Source organism: Mus caroli, chromosome 18 (genome assembly GCF_900094665.2).
Source record: "Mus caroli chromosome 18, CAROLI_EIJ_v1.1, whole genome shotgun sequence".
Classification (NCBI taxonomy): domain Eukaryota; kingdom Metazoa; phylum Chordata; class Mammalia; order Rodentia; family Muridae; genus Mus; species Mus caroli.
In genome coordinates, this window is record NC_034587.1 from 72,683,434 (window position 1) to 72,697,956 (window position 14,523).

Sequence of the window (14,523 nt, forward strand, 5' to 3'; positions counted from 1 at the left end):
ACCTGAAAGAGGCATTTCAAATTTAGGTTTATTATCCTAACACAGTCTTTCATCTGCCGGGGTTGAGTTAAAATCAACCTGGTCACCCCACTGAGTAGTCTCAAATTTGGGAACTTGGTGAGAAAAGTCTAGGAACAGGGGCACAGCGAAGGAAAAATGTGGTAGGGAGAAGCCAGCAAATCAAGGAGCACACGCATAGGTGTTCACACTTCACAATGAGCATTCGAAGTGTGTAGCACTAATACTTCTACTTCAGAACCCACGGCTCGGGCTGGAGAAACACACCCAGGAGCTGCCCAGCCCTAACACCAACCGCACAGACAAGAACCCCAGCTCCGCGGTTTTCGCCACCAGCCCCCGCCCCCCTCCAAGCGCGAGGCCCCGCCCACTCATTTGCATAGGGCGCGCCCCTCAGCGGCCAGCACCCAGACTGCTTCAGAGCTCTGCCAGCCCAAGCGGCTCAGACCCGGCTGAGGGCGGGCCCGGGCCCGAGCACGTGTCCATTCCGGCCTCACGACGGAGGTGGGCGAGGGCTTAGCCGCGGCGCTCCACCCAGAGGCGCCGGGGCGGGGGTCTGCGGGCGTGGCACGCCGCGCGGCCTTCCGCGATCCTCCACGAGCCCGGTGGGAGCGCGCCGGACACGAACTCAAGCGCAACCGCGGGCGTACCAACCCACCCGGCCTCGCCTCGCCTCACGCTCGACGGGGAAGGCGGAACCAATCAGCGAGCGACGTTTCCCTTCCGATTCCAGGCCCCCGACGCGGTGCTCACACCCCGGGCTCCCCGGTCGCTGATTGGCTGCGCGCGCCGCCGGTCCGGCCGGAGGCGGGAGGCGGCGCCCCGCGCCTGCCAGCGCCCCGCTCGGCCCCCGGCCCTGCCCGCGGCGCCCGGCCTCCTTCCGTCCCTGCCGTGCTCCCTCCGTCTTCCGTGCGCGCCCGCTCGGCCGGCGTGCCTCACGCCTAACGGGCGGCCGCGGGCGCCAATCAGCGGGCGGCAGGGTGCCAGCCCGGGGCTGCGCCGGCGAATCGGCGGGGCCCGCGGCTCGGGGAGGGAGGCGGGGCTACCGCGCGCGGCGGTGGAGGAGCAGCTCGCCAAGCAAGCCTGCAGCTCGCGAGCGCCGAGCGAGCCGCCCGGAGGTAGGTGCGCGGCGGCCGGGGCGGAGGGCGGTGGCGCGGGGTGCGGGCGGTGCCGGGGCGCGGGGCCGCGCCGAGCGGAGCGGGCGGCGCCCTCCCGGGCCGGCCGCGGCGAGCGCGGGCCTGGGGGCGGGGCGGGGGCCCGCGGCGCAGTTCCGCCTGCGCGCGCCCACTCCTCCGGCAGCGCGGAGCCCGTCGGAAGAGGAAGGAACAAAAGGTCCGGGGCCCGGCTCGGACGGGCCGGGACCAGGCGCTGGGTGCAGGTAAAGCCGGGGCGCCGGGGGAACCGGGCAGGAGTGTGCGGGGCCGGGTCACGTGGCCGCCCGTGTGGGGTGTGGCGGCGGGCCGTGGCGCGCGGGCCGGGGTCGGCGCCGTGGGCAGGGCCGCGAGCCCCCGCCCCGCCCAGCCTGGCTGCGGCCCGCTTCTGTCCCGGCGCGCGGCCGCTCTCGATCTGTGCCTTGCAGAATGGCCCCGGAGCCGAGTTAGGGGCGTGTGGTACTTTGCTTATACTTTTCCTTTTTTTTTTTTTTTCCTTTCCTGTGGCCTTTGTTAACCGTAACAGTCGCGGGTTCCGAATCACTGTGTGTACTCAGAAACACGCTCGTGGCTGAGGTTGCCCGGGCTCATCCTCCACGCACTTGGGAAAGTTGCTCCGTGGGTACAGCCTATTAGTTTCTAATCACACGCCTTTAGGAAGCATGCTAATTGAGTGCACTTATTTCAGATTGGTTTTCACAATCGGTGCTTGGATTTATTTTCTTCTAGGGATACTGTCCTTGGGCCAGGTACTTTTGTCCTCTTACCCTTGCGTGTTATGGTTTCCTTTTGAATCTAAACAAAAGAAAAACAAAAATCGAGGTTGGTTTTGTTATTCATTCCTTTTACACTTAAAGGCAAACACTACCTGTTTGTTGTCACGCCAATAACAACAACAACAAAAAATGCCCAGGTGAAAATAATTTCGCAGCAGCATCCCGCTTTATTGTCATTCCTTGTTAGGACATTCCAAATGGCGATGTTTGTAACTAATGAAACGACGTGTAAATAAATGAACCATCAGGCAAATTTATCTGAAGATTATCTTTACAAAAAATGGCATCCTGGTATGTCAATTTCCAAAATTTCTTGTTTCTGATTTCCTGAGTTAACCCCATAACACTGATGGAAAGGATTTTTCTCTTGAGCCTAACACTAGAATGCATTTGCTGCCGTGCTGGAAATATCTTTCCTATTAGTTTACTTTGGTTCCTGTAAAAAGCAATTTTCCCCTTTACAGAGGAGTGTTAAGTAGTTAAAACGAAGTTGGAATAGTTTCAATCCATGAGTTAGTGAAGCAGATGGAATCCAGACATGGGAGAAGCAAAATGTATTATAGTTTTAAGGTTTTTTTTTTTTTTTTCTTTCTTTCCCCTCTCCCATTTAGCTATGAAACAGCTCCATAAAGAGGGTTCCCTCCCCCCATTAGATCATTTGGCAAATGTTTATGTTAAATCCATAAAGTAACATTGATGTTACTTTTAAAATTTCTTTGTTTTTGCATAAACTTACCTGTGGTGATGAGAAGATTCGTGGACTTTTAAAAGCTGAGTGCCCAGGTACATGCTTAATGTTAAAATCCAGTTAACTTAATTAAGTTTAAGGGTCCTCACTGGCCAGGCTTAATGACCGAACTGGGATTACAAACATCTCTTGTGTTCCTTAGCAAGACACTGCTCTTAAATACTGTTGTTTCCTGTTTTATAGCTACACATAAAGTGATTCGTGTTGTAGGTGTTCAGCAAAGTGTGGTCTTTAGGGTTCTGAAGTACTTGTCACTAAATAGCTATGCAATCTGTATGGCTCATAAAGTGAGTGTTGGGAGAAACTGCAGCGTAATTTCCTGTCAGGCTTGGTTGTGTGATTTAACTCTCATTAGGAATATTGGGGATGGTTTTCTATATAGCCCTTTCCTTCATGTGGACAAAGAGAATACTAATTCAGTAGAACAAGAGGTCTCTCATTTTGATGCATATAGAACATGTTGCTGTAGTCAGTACTTTGCACGAGGGAGGCTGGGTGAACAGACAAGTAAACTTAACTAGGTTAGCTGCAGAACTGGTGGTTGAGGCCTTTTGAGTTTTTAGATTTGACTTTTGGGCCTAATGGTTCCCTTCATGCTTGGCTTGGATGCCGTTGGTTTAATTGTTTGGACCAGAACCGCATGTTTGCAGCAGCCTCTTCATACAGGTGCTTTTGTGACGCATGCAGCAGCTGTATATAGTGTAGTCTGGCAGATGGAGGTTTATTCATATTCTTGGGACAAGAATCCTTTTTAGAGGGTGGAGAGAGGCATATCTTTTTAGATGCTTTGTCTGAGTAAAAGCAGAAGAGACAGTTTTAGGCCCTTGGTTTCTGTAAGTGCAAAGAGGTTTTCTACTAAGTATTGCAAAGGTGTATCAGAAACTGACTATAGAGAATTCAGAGTCACTTTATTGGACAGGTAACACTTACACAACAAACGTTCTGTGGCTAGTCACCCCACTACTCCTCAGTGGAATTAGGGAAATGAGAACTCCATGTCTTGTGGCCAAGGCCCCAAAGTAAGAAAGTTAATTATATTAGAGCCTAAGTTGAGCTTGAGCATTCAATAAATCCATCCAGAGTCCCTTCCTGCCTTATACTTGCTTGCTTTCTGTCAAGTGTAGAGGGTGGCACTAGGGCGATGGGCTGTGTTAGCTCCTGTCACTGAGAATAAGCTCTTTGTTGGGGTAGGGGCACTGCCTGCCACTTTTCATTCAAACTGGAGATACAGCTAATCTTTGAGAAGCATGCTTGTGGAGCAGATGTACAGTTGCCCAGCTTAATTTGGTCTCAATCTGATTAACCATTGCCCTGTAGTTAAAGAAAGTGGTTAGGAAAGAAAAGGAACTTGAGTCATTTGGGTTCCAGTGAAAGGAGTATTGTATGCAAATAGTTAAGCCAAGAATACAGACTGGGCAGCAAGTCACATAATGGAGTTTGGAATCAAAGCCCAAGGCTGATATTTGGTTTCTTGGTTATGGTATTGGATGAATTAAACTTCCAAGTCTTAGCTTTTGTTTTTACTAAAAGTGGGAAAACTACCTCTTACTCTTAAGGTTGCTAAAAGATAAGTTAGAAGATTGAGAACATTTTTTGAGACAGATTCTCAAGTTAAAGTTCTTGCCCTTTGGTTAGTTTTCTGGGCTCTTAATGCAGATAATTTGCCAGCACCATTGTCCCTGACCTCTTATAAATGGTGAAATGGAATTGAGCAACCAGGCCTTGAGCCTAATTGTCCAAGTTTGTACCTTAAAGCATAGGGGAATCCTTTCAGTTTTAGTTAAAACCTGATGGTATTTATTTAAAATGTTCTTAGCAGAGTTATCTGGCATCTAAGTCCACAGTAGATTGAAACTAGTAGATGATGGTAGTGTGGGAGGCTTAACAGGGTGTGGTGAGGAGTAGACAGGACAGTGGGGGAACTTGAAGCTCTCTGTCCTTTGTTAAGAGAAAGCAGATAACAGCCTGGAGAGGATAATAGAGATAATCTTGTAGACACAAAGCAAGTACCCATAGCTCCACTAGCACGCCTGTGGCATCCAGAGCAGGACCAGACCTGAAAGCCTAGCAGTAAATGGCCATCAGTTAGCTTAGAATTGGTTTGGGAAAACCTTTTTAAGACCTTATTATCTACTTACTATACCTACATGATTATTCAGGATGGTTAACAAGTGGGTGATGGAGCATTGTGCTGTAGCTAAGGATTTCATGAAAGACCCACAGTATCTTGTCTGAGAGAGCTCTGATTTCAGACTGAAAAGACTTTCTGCTAGCCAGCACTTAAGAAAGGTGACCTTAGAGATACAGTGCTGGATCACACTTGACAGGAGGCCATCCGTTTTGTTAGCCTGCTGGTATCAGGTGAAAGAATTTCACTCAGGCTTTAAGAGACAGTATGCTAGAAATTTCCTGGATAGAGCAATGTGACAATTCACCCAACTCTGATAGGGGTTTCTTCATATCACTAGCTTTGATTTTTTTTGGAAAAAAAAATTACTTACTGAGACATGGTCTCTCTCTGTAGATCAAACTTTCTATGTAAACCAGCATGGCCTTGAACTCGGTGATACAGACTACCAAATGTTAAGATTGCAAGTATAAGCCACTATGTCTGATGACTTTATTTATTTGGGTCCTCCTTTCTACCTCAGGGTTATTTTCAAATTCTCTATCAGATCATTGTTGGTGACCTTCTAGTAAGGAAGCCAGCCTTGCCTGGGTTAGCTGTATTAAAGAAACTAGTCTTACTGCCACTGATCAGTTTTGGTTATTTCTCTACATGTTGTGGTGATGCCTTCAGTTATGATTCTAGATTTATGTCATTAAACATGGTTCTAAGTCACTTCAGTAATTTGATATAAAAAATATAATTTTACTAAGTCAGTTGGATTTAGACATTGCCTCAAGTTTGTCCAGGTAGCTAGACATGTTAGAGTGGTTCTGTGATCTCCATACTTGCCTCACATCCTACAGTGTGAGTAGCTCTTTCTGTAGCTCAGTTGGTATTGTTCAGTTGTAACTGAATCTTCTCTTAGGACAGTTGCCTGGTGGTTTGGTGTGTTTTCATATTTGTTTTAAGAAAATATTTTACAGCTTTATACAAGTGTAGTGTCCTTTGAAAACACCCCCTCGTTGTCATCCCTTACTTCTCCCCTCCCCTCCCAGCAAATCCGTCCTCTGCAGTGCTCCTTCCTGTCCTCTTCCACTGATGATGTCTGAGCCTTGGAGGAAGGTGAAATAGATGTCCTGTTTAGGGCTGGTCTCAGCAGATCTCTTGTTCTGAGCACGCTGACAGATTGTGATCTCTGCATTAGCCATCACCCCAACTCACTATAGAAGCTAGTTGTAAGAATTTGAAGACAATTTGATACCTTGCCCATTTAGCAAAACACAAGTAGTAGGTTCTTCCTTACGGCCTGTGACCTCTCTAGTCATGGCTTTTGATGAGATGTACAGCACCAGGAATCAGTTGGTTATCCCTGGAACGGTCATGCCACTGTTGCACCTGTGGGTACATCTTCCTGGAAGGTTGGTAGGTTTCAAGGCTTATAGCTGGGTCAAACAGTGGGTGACTTTTCTCTGCCTTTCAGAACTATAAAAACTATCTTGATAGGGGGAAGCTTCTAGCTCAGTTTATAGCTTGATATCTTTATGTGCTGAAATAAATTATGTGATGTCTCTGACAATAATCATCTAATTCTTAATTCTGGTGGTCAACTTAGACAAATGGGAATAGCTTGTTTTTTATTTATTTTGTTTTGTTGTTTTGCAGAGGGTTGGGAATCTCCCTGATAACAACTTATGGAAAGGTAAATTGGCTTATAAAATAGGATTCCATATGACTAGTTTATACATCATTAGTTCTGTTAATCCTCTCCACCACCTCCTCATTCCCTGCATTTCCTTTCTGGCTTCCTGGCCTCTACAGACATTCTGTCTTTATGGTTGTACCCATGACAATATCCTAAACAAATTCTCAATTTGTTGTTAAAATTTGAAACTTAATGTGAAACTGTTATGATTTTTCTAGATTGACTTTTTTTTTTTGAGACTCTGGGATTTCCTTGGCCTGAGTCTATAAAGCAATAGTAAGGAGACGTTGCCTCTGAAGGAAGGAAGGCCAGTCTGTCTTTGAGTTATCTGCAAAGCCCAGCTTCTTTTCCTTTTTCGGGTGGGGTAGTTGTAGGTTTAATGTACTCAGGAAGGAAGAATAGACTGTGAAAAGATTCAAACAAAATCAAGCTTGTGTTTCTGTATCTGTCAGGTAGCAGCCAGCTCTGGTGCCTGCTTAGCACTTGAAATACAGATGGTGAGACTGAGGGACTGAAGTTAAATTCTGTATTATTTTAGTTAACTTTAATCGGCAATATTACAAGTATTGGCTGCTGTATAAGGCATCACAAGTAGAGACCGTTGTCACCGTTGTAGGAGGTTCTGTGGCATCAACTGCTTTTAGATATGCTTAGGTGAATTTGTAGCCCACAAACTTGTACTGCATGTCTGATGTGGTACTAGGTAATGCTTCAGGAGTAAGACAAGACCAGCCTGGGACCCGGGAAGGCCATTGAGAATGCACGGCACTCTGCTGACTTGCATTTGGGCCTGTGCAGTCTTGTGTTGGTGCACATTTATGATATGGGGAAGTTGATTCTTACGAGCTGAGATGCAGCTTCTGTGCAGTCTATTAAAGGTGTAAATTCGGCCAGTATGGAACAAGATGTCTACACAGTGCTCCCTGTGTCAGGAGGCTGTTCACTGAATTAAATGGAACACTTGTCTACACAGAGCTCACCCTTAAGTGAGGTGGATAGTCACTGAACTAATGGCCAGACCCACACTCAGTTGTAGCAGTCCATGACAGTGCACCTGTGAACGTTTTCTGCTTGGTTAGAAGGCGTATGAACCACCGTCCTCCAGGGGACTGGCTTGGGTTTCCATTTGGTGTTGTCCTTTACTAATGTAAAACTTTGGAAAGAACCTTATTACTTAGAAAATTGAGAAATCTGGTTCTCAATTTTTAAAAATACACATTTTAATGGGGGGGGGGCGCTGGTGGTAGTGATTGAATCTACTAAGCAAGCACTTCCATTGAGCTTTGCATTTTAATTTTTAAAACCCTTATTGCCTCATTACCAGTGATTTCTTTGACTAACACAGGAAATTTCAGATCGTTGGTGATGTTTTTCTCTGCTTAGTGTGCTGTGTTTGAACATACATTACCAACAGTCTAAAATAAGGATTTTTATGGTATTTCCATTTCAGCTTTTAGTATTCTAAAGGCATTCATCATTGTCTTGTCTTGTCTTTTCTTTTTTCTTTTCTTTTTTTTTTTGTTGTGGTTAACATATTTGAGTTTCTCTTAAGCATTGCTTTTTTTTTTTTCCAGGATTAACTCTTTTTTTTTTTTAAGCATTGTTATTTTATTTATTGTTGTGTGTATGGTGTGGGAGTGAGTGCAAGGTGCTCATGTGACCATCAGAACACATGATTGGCCCTGGAATTGGTTCTTTTCCTCTGTGTGTGTGCGTGCATGCATGCACCCATGCACCTATGTACAGGCCAGAGCCTCGAGGATATCAGTTGTCTAACTCAGCCCATCTCTGCCTTATTTCCTCTGTTTAACCTGGAACTCCCTGTTTTATCCCCCTCCACAGCTGGTTCAGACCTTTGTCCATGGGTGCTGGGAATCAGACTCCAGCCCTCATGCTTGTGCTCCTACCCACGGAGCCATCTTCCCAGCTCCAGAGTCTATTGAAGTAAAAATTCATGTATGTGTTAGGGAATACTTTATATTCCTCTGCCATTTAAAGATATTTGAAATTTCTCTTCCTTTCATAGCTTTAAAAAGAACAATTTATATTTGGTTTTTCTCTCCCTCTCTGTACTTGGGGCTGTACCTAAAGGCTCTTACATGCTAGACAAGTGCTCTACTATTGAGACATCTCTCCAGCCCTGCACTTGCTTTCTGTATTTACCACCTGCTTCTCTTCCCCATTTCAGCTTTTGCCAAGAATTTTTCTTGCCAGATTTTCCCTCTTCTCCAAGATGAAATGGCAAGTTTTGAGGTATTTTCTCCTGGCTGTGCTGTCTTCGTGGCTGTTGGCCTGAATGAGCCACTTTATCCCAATGCTGTGTGCTTATTTACTTTGTCCAGACAGAGTCCCTGTGTAGTCCAGGATAGGAACTTGGGATCTTCCTGACTCAGCCCTTTGGGGCTCAGTGGTATGTGCTTAGAGGTATGTGCAGTCATACCTAATCTCGATTTCTTGTGGTGACATAAACTGACAGAACAGACACAGGTTAGGCCCATTTCTCCCACTGCAAACACAGACATGTCAGATAAAATAGACTACATAGTTTCTCGTGTTAGCTGAGAGATAGTAGAAAAAGTAGGTCAAAATGAAAGCTTCTTCTAGTGTTTGAAACAGTCTGCTTCTGGGAGACGCCCCGCCTGTAGAGGACTAGGAAACACTAGTTTTCAGCTGGATTTTCATATCACTAGAAGGTGAAGCAGAACAAATGTAAAAAGAAAGTACAACCACAGTTAAATGTGGCATGATGTACATGTAAGATGTGTTGGTCCCTGTCACTCATCTGCCTTTGCAGAGGCAAACAGTGCTACCGAGCTTGTGTTCACCTCTAAGCACACTCGGACAAGTACTGCCTTTTAGCGGATATGGCCAGCTATTGGACTTGGAAGTTCATCTTGTAGGTTGCTTTATGTCAGTTCATAGTGAATGCCTTTTGTTTTGGTGATGTCAACATTGGGATTGTGTGTGTGCTGTGTTCATATTTACACTTGTGCATGCACATGTATGTTACATACTTCTGAATGTCACAGGACAGCTTAGAGAAGTTGGTTCTCCGTCTACATAGGAGTTAAATTTAGGGAGTAACTCAGCTCCTCAGGTTTGATGGCAAATGCCTTTACCCTGAGTGTGTGACAGTCTTCCATTCCACCAGAACGCTTGTTCACGGTGGACATTTAAGTTCCTTTCAGTCTTGGGAGACTAGAACTAGTGCTGCAGGGGATGGTCCTCTGTACTCACTGAGTACCTGCACAGCTTTATCTCTTAGAGTTAGACCAGTAGGCCACCAGTATCTGTCTTAAGGAAAGGTAATTTAATTATCTTTTACATAGGTAATAGTTACGTATATAGTACAAAATAGGGAATTGAAGTATAAAGTAATTTCCCTCTTCTCTCCTGCCTGCAGTTTGACTGTGCAGAAATGTCAGTCTTATTACTAGTTCCTTCCATATGTTGGTCTGCAGTCTGGTATGATGGTCTTTAGCCGACACAGGCTTGGCAGCTCTTAAAATAACTGGTCAGTGTGGATTTCGATGAACTACAAGGCCTCTGAAGACATAGGTGTAAAACACAGCTGTAGACCATCTCAGTATTTTTAATACTCCTAACCAGAGCAGTAATTACAAAGAAGGCCTTCCAGAAGCACAAGGGGCTGAAGGAGAAAGAGTGGCCAAAGCAGAGCTGAGCCCACTTCGTACCGGAGGTGTGGCTGTGGCTCTGAATGACACAACAGGCATGTGTACAGTGGAAAAGGTAAACTGGACTTTATGAAAGTTAAAAGGGTTTGTGCATCAAAGAAAAGAAAGTGTAAGATAATTCTCAAAATGAGATTGTAGTTGGAAATAGTATGTCTTATAAAGGTTTTCTACTCAGCATATTTAAAGAATTTTAGACCAAAACCCCCTAAAAGATGGGTAAAGGACTCAAATGGACAATCCTCTGAAGATTACAATGGACAGAGGCGTTTGAAAGTACACTCAACAGCACGACCACCACTAAAGCAAACCATAGTGAAAGCCAGTTGATTGCTAGAAGAGAAACTCAGGTTGGCAATAGTTGTTCAGTTAACCCTCTTAACGGTCATACTTTGTCAGATTCTTAAGACTCTGTATTGGCATTGTAACTTTTCGTTGTCACTAGCTGTGGGGCCAGGGGAGTTGTGACCATTTGCTGTGCTGCGGTTGGTGGGCCTTCTATGTGGAAGCACCTGTATAGTTTCAGGCAGTTTTCTTGGCGTCTTTGGCCCTTCCTCTCTGTCACCTCTGTTGTCTTTCTAGAACTCCTATTTGGACTTTGTGCCTCACCCTCCTGTTTTTCTCACCTTTCTGCTCTTTCTGATAATGAGATTGGGGAGTTTTCATATATTTTTCTTCTTCTCAATCTATTGCTCTGTGTGTGTGTGTGTGTGTGTGTGTGTGTGTGTGTGTGTGTGTGATTTTTCTGTTTCCCATTCTCTGCCTTCGTACAGAAATCAAGTTTACACTTGGATTTCTTCTTCTCTCCTCACCCTCTGAGCACTGCTGCTCTGCTTCGGTGTTGCTGTCTTAACTGCTCTGTCTTGATGGTTGACTTCTCTTCCCTCTATGCAATCTCAGTTTTCTTGAGGCTCCCCTTTTCTGTTTTCATTTGCCACTTTTCTTTAGATAGTCTGTGATTGCTTCACTAAGAAGGGACAGAAAGCTGGACAGAAACAGGAGCTGTGGGGGAAGCTTGTCCCTTTAAGTTTTATGGACGAGGGAGCTGAGTGGGCTGTTTGTATGCTCTCAGGAGTAGTTATGTGTATGTCTTCTTTGAGCTTGGTTGATACTTTCTTGAAGAGTCTTAAGAATCTGACATCAAGGTAGAAGTCTGGCTACTCATGTTTAAGAGGCAGATGCCAACGGTACAGGGTTTGGGAGCGTCTTTAGTGTGTACTTGTGCTCATTGACTCTGTTCTCAGTGGTGCCCAGCCAGTCCCTGGTCTGGGCTTGTGTTTTACCACAGAACAGTGAGACAGAGGCAGTTAGTTACCTAGAGAGAGCTCGAGAATTACTTTTAAGGATAGATTTCCCTAAGGATCAGTTCTCACAGCCTTCAGTTTTATTTTCTCCTTCCTGACCCCCAGTTGTAGCTGTAGTAAAATCTTGTGAGTTAGCTTCCCCTACAGCCAACCTAGAGGTAATAGTTTCTAAGTTATTTACAGTTATATTTATTTCTTACCTATTAACTATATGCCATTTTCCTTACCTAGTCTTACAAGATTTTTTTTTTTTTAATTCATGTATTTTTAAAGGGAAGTATGGGTTGTGCTCATCTTGAACCTGTGGGCTTGAGAGACCATCCTTTGTAGCATCCTTGTAGCTGAGATCTGCTATGTAAGACAGTATATCTGGATCCTTTATTATTATAATTCAAAGTTACTTTTATTAGGCCTTTTAGTAGGCTGCTCTCTTTACCTGAAATCCACTGATGAGGTCAGGCTTCCCATTAAATAGATGTAAGAGTCACCCTTTGAAGAATTACAATAGAATGTGTAGTTTGATAAGTCAGTTGGGGTAAGTAGATAGAAATGAAGAAAAAATTGCTCGTAGGGAAGGATGAGAAAAACGTGAATACATATATAGAAATTAGAAAATATAAAATGCTGGAAATTAAATGTATCTATAAGCTTGTGTTGTATTAGTTACTTTTATATTGCTGTGATAAAGGCAGCTTACAGAAGGAGGGGCTTCTGATGAGTCAGAATGGTTTATGGATCCAGAAAAAGTGAGCCTCTATCATGGGATGGTGTGTGTCTATAGCCACAGGAAGATATGATGGCTGAAGCAGCAGCTGAGAGCATCTAGAGAGGCAAGAAGGAAGCACATACCTGGATGTAGCATGTAGCTTTAGTGGTTAAGGTATAGTGGTATTTGCCTTGGGTGTATGCTACCATAGGAAAACCAAAGAGCCCAGAAACACATTGTATTGAGGAGGACACTATATGTATAAATCCATTCCTATTTGGCTACTAGAGGTGAAATGTTAGACAAGTACAAGGCAAATCACATGGGATGATCTTAAAGGTAGAAGTGACCACTAAACAACCCTTAGAGTAGCTGGCTGATACATCTGAACACATTGGTGTGAAATGTTAAAGTATACAAAAGACCTTCAAAAATCACTTGCTGACTGGAGACATATAAAGTTTATGTAATTGAATATATATGTGATGTTATGAATTAAGACAAAAGATAGTGACTATGAACCAAGGGTTGCTAGGAATAGAATCCTGGATAGTCAGCAGTGGCAGATGTCCCCAAGCTCCTTATCACATGTGACCCCTGTATATGAAACCTTTCCAACAACTACATTTAGAAGGTCCAGTGTGTCATGTATTAGTAATAATTGAAAAGGCTCATGATTTCTGGAGGATTGGCAGTTGGTTAAGTACTTTGGTAGAACTTGGTAAAATTGGACATGTGTGTTCTCTGTACCATCTCTCCTTGCAGATAGTATATTTCAAGGTAATGGCTTTATTATGTTTTTAAAATATTAGAAACATAGAATCAAAATGTGTTACCTGTCTTTTTCCTTTTGATTTTCTAGAATTGGCAGGTCTTAGGATCTGCTACCTTGCTGCTCCTACGCAGTCATGGTTCTTGAGAGTACAGCATATAGGGAATGTCTCTGAAGAGTTGTGGGCATGGATGCACATTAGGTTGTAATGTGAAGTGTGTTTGCCATGGGACTCTCAGTTAAAGTTTCAAAGTAGTTGCTGCAGGACAGCATTCACATAGTGTAGAAAAGCATATGTACCAGACTATCTGTAGGACTCCCTAAGTGTGGGAAACAGGAACTCAAGCAGCTGCAGGCAAGGATAGAGATCTTATTTATGTATAGACTAGCACAGATAGTTGTATCATTGAGTGAAGAAAGCCAGTTGACCAGAGTTTGAGGATCAACATAAGCTTCTAAGGTGAACAAAACTTTGTGACAGAACCCATAGCAGACAGGAGAGTTCTTCCTGAGAAGTCCCTTGAGGGAATGGATTAGAGAGACGTTTAGAGCGTGTTAACTATACTTGGCTTGCCTTGTGTTTGATTATTGCACAATCCTAACATTTCATAATGGGTCAAGGAGAGTATTTAATATAAAGTGTGTGTTGTGGGAATGGAACTTAGTTCTCCTTGCACGTCCTAAACCTGCTCTGCCTACAGCGACAGATTCTCAGAACCTTAACTGGTTTTTGTTTTTGTTTTTTTTTTTTCTAAAAAAGCATCTATCTCAATAATAATGATGCTTGGAGGAATACATTTAGCAAAATGTATGAGACCTTTGTGGAAAAAAAAAATCAGTGACATGTTGATGGATATCCAGTCCAAAATAATTGCAAATACCATGCTTTCATACACATGCTTCCCAAAGGTACTGCACTTCTAATTGATCTTCTGTAGGGTTTTTATATGGAACTTGCCCAGAAGATAAGATCAGAGCATGAAAAACCACCCTAGTCATTTGGGGAGGTTTTTGTTGTTGTTGTTTTAAAGAATGCATATTCTCAGGTATCATCTACATCAAAAACGGTTTAAAAAAAAGAACAGTTGAATACTGCATAAAAAAGGAATCATGGTTCAATAAAGTATGTAGATAATGCTGTTTGCTAGAGTTAGGAGGGAACGATTAATAATTAGAAGACTTTGCTAGAATCTCAGGATAGTTAGACCTTACCTGATCGAAACTTTCCAGTGAGTAATCTGGGACTCTTAGTTTTACTAAGATAGTTTTTAAACTGTCTTTGGCATCAAGGCTGTCATTGCATTATAGAAGTATCATGTATTGCAGGAATTAGAAACAGGTAGCATTTGAACTTAGTTCTCGCAGAAGCTAGCAGTGCGCTTGCTGCCATGCTATTGAAGAAAACCTTTCTGTTCTGTAAATGACACGTCATATTTTTGTAGTATGATTAGACGTTGAGTTTTATTTTTGTTACATTTGTATTTAACTTGGAACAAATTGCCATGTCTTCTCATTTAATTTTCAATGCATTTTCATTTCAAGCA

The 14,523-nt window shown here is 43.8% G+C and overlaps 1 protein-coding gene across 4 annotated transcripts in view; it reads left to right on the forward strand.

Moving 5' to 3' along the window:
* The first annotated feature begins 850 nt into the window (after window positions 1-850).
* Smad2 (SMAD family member 2) overlaps window positions 851-14,523 on the forward strand; it is a 64,632-nt gene continuing 50,959 nt past the window's right edge. For 2 of the 4 annotated variants that reach the window (XM_021150251.2, XM_029471809.1), the window contains exon 1: window positions 851-1,136. The gene's annotated coding sequence lies outside the window, so the exon portion shown is untranslated. Of the gene's footprint in view, window positions 1,137-1,323; window positions 1,397-14,523 lie in introns of those variants that run through there. The other 2 variants (XM_021150250.2, XM_029471808.1) reach the window with 2 other exon arrangements.